Genomic DNA, 4561 nt, shown 5'->3' with positions numbered 1-4561 from the left:
ATCTTCATTCAAGCAAATACTCAGGTAATATATTTGAGCAAATGCCTTAACACTGAATTTGACGTGTACTGAGGGACTGATATTTAGATTCTCCTCACAGTTTGCAAAGCTGCCATAGCACTACGTATATACTCTGAATAACCAACAAGGACAGGTATTAAGCATATTGAAATAAGATAGAGTTGAAATTGTGCTGCTTCCAACAGCTGCTACAGCTGTTACAGAACAGGAGGAAATGTTTCTAAGCTATTGCCTTTCCTACCAGCACCAAGAGCTCTGAACTCAATCTGAAGCACTGAAATGGGTCAGTGAGTTCAATAGACTGAAGAGGGGCTGAAATTCTCTGACTCTGGGTCTAGCCTGGTTAAGCAAGCCAGTGGGAATTCACTGACTTCCACTGACTTGAAGTACAGCACTGACACTGAGCTATGGCAAAAAGCAGAATAGCAGAATGGATCTTGACGTTTTATCTATCATTGAGCAGATTGTTTTTGTTCTTCTATTTTTCTGTACTTTTCTGACATGACTTTAACCTGCTGTGGGGAACAGATAGCAAAATGCAAAGACAGGTCTTATCAGGCACCTCTCACCAGGTCTTGGCCCTGTTCTGCAGAGCATTGCTGCCAAAGGGATGGAGCACACTGCTCACGTGCTGCATTGCAGACCCCCGTCTCCCTGCTGTGCTTCTCCCCCATGGAATGGGGATTGCAGCATTGCCTGTCCTTGCAGCTACGGTGAAAGGGTCAGGGAATTTGAGACTATGGTAATCGGTGACAAATAATTGCCTGATAAAGACATAGCTTCCCATCCTCTCAGATCCCCTATTTACACAAAGCATTCAAAAGACCTTCATTTTTCTCTGTGTTACTCTGGAACATAGTCTGTAGTGTTTATTGACAGAAAAGCAATCATAGCAACAGAACGCTGGAGGAAAATTTGATTATACTTATTTATTACACCAGGATTTTCATTATTTCACAAAAAATACAAAGGCTTTCTCACTCATACTCATTTCTTTCTGTATTGAATTCAATTCCTCTCCACTCGGGTACTACTTTACTGAGCATGCTTCAGCTAAACAGAAGGCCAGAGAGGTCTCAAGTTAATTTACTGCCCTGAAGGTACTCATCCTCATGAGCTATAATACTGACAGAACCCTAAAGCAAACATGAGTGCCACTTCTGCCTCCCCAGCCTTCTCGATGATGAGGCACCTAAACCTCCAGCGGGCATGTTAGGAAAATCAGAGTGTGAGCAATTACCTCCTTAGAAGCAGGCAAACAACAGACCCCTGCAAATGAAGATACGGCAGTTTTCTGTGCATTTCAGTTAGGGGAATTTATACTTGCAGCACAATCCTTTCTACTTCATCCTCTGGGCTGTAAGGTGACCCAGAGGTTTGCATTTGCCTTGGAAATATTCAAGCCACTTTGTCGAAGTTTTTTTTCAAGTTGGAGATTTCATCTTCACTCTTCTTTCATCTTGTGATATTTCTTCTTGCTCTTGCTTCACAATAATTCAAAAGGAAATATTTCCACTGAGTGTCCAAATGCTTGTTTAGTCTGCTAAATTTCACCTGACACAGCTGTATTCCTCCACATCTGCACAGACAGTGTGCAAGGCACTCAAAGCACCGAACCGGATCCAAGAGAAGGACCTGGCAGCCTGGAAAGGTTTCAGAGGGTGCTGCCAAGTTGTCAGAAAGACTTGGAACAGCTGGGCACCTAAAGTTCAATGCAGAAATGATTGGTGCAGCCCTTAACCCTTGTGCCAGCCTTCTCAAGGGGGGGTGTGTGAGCGCTATGCAAAGTGCAAGGGCTCTTTAGTCGCACAGAACAGCACAAATGTGGTGCCCAGTCCTCTGCACAGAGACAAGAGATCTGGAATGTGCTCTCTGTGGTGTCATCCTAATGGAAATTAATGTTAATTAAAGAAAACTTGGTTCCATTTAATTGGAAGCACTTGCTAGTTGGGTTGCAGAATTAACCATGTGGGGCAGACGGCATTTCCCATTCTCTCTTGCTCAAGAGTGGAAACCAATTAGAAGTTGATGACTTTCCACTCTCTCCCGCTGCGCTGTCCATCCTTAGGGACTCGCTGCACCAAACTGTTCTCTGTGCTCACTCATCTGCAGAGGGTACAGGGAGCAGAGCTGCTTGGCTGCCTTCTGCCTGGGAAAGCCAAGCAGTGTTGAGACAGCAGCTTTAAGCACAAGCAGAGTGCTGTTACTGCTGTCTCTGGGAGATCCATCAGATAGAGGTATCTTTTTGCTCTGTGCAGAGGCCATCTCCACACGAGCAGAGCCAGGAATTCTTTCCAAGCTCACTGCCAAGAAAGCTGTCATGAGAAGCCAGGACAAACCACAAACATTGATTCTCCTGGGGAACATGAGGGTGGAGAGAAACCAAACCCTTGGAAAGGGCTTTTCTTTTTCGTTATTGTAGATTTGAGTGTGCCAACCTTGATTACAACATTTTTTAAATGACATATCAAATCCTTATGTCCAGAAGCCCTTAGCGGAACAACTCTCAATCTTTTCCAGTCACATCATTTTTGAGTCTCAAGCTCTATATTGATGGTTCTGGCCCTGATTTTCCTCTCTTGCTCACCTCATCCCCTGGAGCTCAGGTTAAACATGATGTCGCTGCCAAGGAGAGAAGATCTCTCCATAGAGGTGAATGGGAGCAAAGAGGCAAAGGTAACAGCCACAGAGCCACCATCCCTATGGCTGCTCTGGCTCTGGCAATTCTTTATTTTAATTTATTTGTAATGTATCAGAGCACAGACTGGTGAATGTTGGAAGGCAATTCTGAAGGTCACCTGGTCCAACCACCCTGCTCAAGCAGGGACACAGGGCCAGTTTCATTTCTAGAAAGCTAAAATAATTGTTGTCATATAGGTTGGAATTCTAAAATCTTTCACCCCTGTTATTCACTAATTTTTCCATTTTCAAATGAAAGTTTTTCATGACAGAGATGTCAAGTATTATTTCTACAAATTGTCTTGTTTTTATAATGTAATACAGGTAAGTAGTACTGGGAACGCTAATGTCTCCTTCGGTCTTCATTTCATCAAGCTAAATAAGTCAGCCTCTTTCATTCTCCTCTTTTAACATCAGCTTGTGTGTCTTTACCATTTTGTATCTATTCCAATTTGGGTTCAGCCTTTCTGAATTTAAACAACCAGAATTTCACATATGTTTGAAAAGAGGTGTTCTTATTCAATGTGGTATGTACCTTTCTCACCTGTGAAACATTTCCAGGCTGTGTTTTCACAGATGGGATGAGCCAGCATAGTAGTTCATAGCTGCTGAAAAAGAGAAGCTTGAGCTGGAAGGAACCTTTAAAGGTCACCTAGTCCAATTCCCCTGCAGTGAACAAGGACAAGCACAGCTCAGTCAGGTGCTCAGAGCCCTGTCCAGCCTGACCTTGGATGTCTCTAGGGATGGGGTTCCATTGTCCTGTTTGTGTGAGTCTCTTTCTCACATTAACCTAGGGTAATGAAACACAGCAGCAGCACTCCTAAGAAAAAAAGGAAGATTTGTTGCTGTCTGCTGATCTACTTTAGAGAAACTGTTAGGTCACAGCCTGAACCTGATTGAACACCTGGTGACGGGGCAGCCCTGGGAGCACAGGTGTGAGCAATTCACTTGTGCCACCAGAAAAACATAACCTCATTTAGGGGCTGGCAGCCGCAAGGCATACACCTCTATTTGGAGATCCCCTCCTTTTTCAGTATGCTCTGATCCTTGGAAAGGGGGTAAGTGATTCCTTTTCCCTCACTGGATTGAGGCTACTACCTTTCTTGGGTTGAAAGCAACTATGTCTGCTGCTATCTATGCTTACTCCTGCTGACCAGGGAGAGAAAAGGACTCACTGGTCCAGCCCTTTTCATTCCAGCTCTAGTGAAGTTTAGAACTTTATGGTGCTTTTACTACCTTGCTAGCTAGCAAAAGGAAACCTTGGCAAAGCTTTGCTGAGAGGCAGACCTACAAGGCAGAGAGCTTCCTGATGTGTTGTTTCATCTTTTCCTACTGTCTACCTCAGAACAGCACCTTATATTACAAGAACTTGCCCTTAGGACAGTGAGTTGGAGAGATACTGTTTACTGTTTCCTTCCCTTAAGTATTTGTCCCTGTTGGAGCCTGCCAGGAGGACTTCAAGTAAAAATTTAGGGTGTTCACAGAAGAAACTTCTTCCTCTTTTGCAGAGAACGTAGCTTGATGTAGTTTCGCCCTGGTGTCAGTTGAAACTGAGCTCATTTTTCCTCTTGGCGTCTGATGTGATGCTGTATTTTGGCCTTGCTAGAAAAAGTGTGTTAATAGCATGCTGATGGATTGGTTGTTGCTGAGTGATGGGAGCACAGTAGGACAAAGTGACTTAGTGAGGAAGATCCATGGCCTTTCTGGTGAAAGACCAAAAAACTGAGGAGTTGTTTAGGGCCAGCTAGTACTTAGGGGCTGGCTGGGTGTTAGTGGGTGGGTGGTGAGCTGTTGTTGGGAGTGGCTCTCCGCTCAGTCAGCAGTGGTGGCAGGTGATGAGACTCTGCATTGTGGAAGTTGG

This window comes from Centrocercus urophasianus, unplaced genomic scaffold, assembly GCF_019232065.1.
Source record: "Centrocercus urophasianus isolate 14NV4802_14NV808 unplaced genomic scaffold, USGS_Curo_1.0 seq_10, whole genome shotgun sequence".
Taxonomy (NCBI): Eukaryota; Metazoa; Chordata; class Aves; order Galliformes; family Phasianidae; genus Centrocercus; species Centrocercus urophasianus.
Note: the sequence above shows the minus strand (reverse complement) of the source record.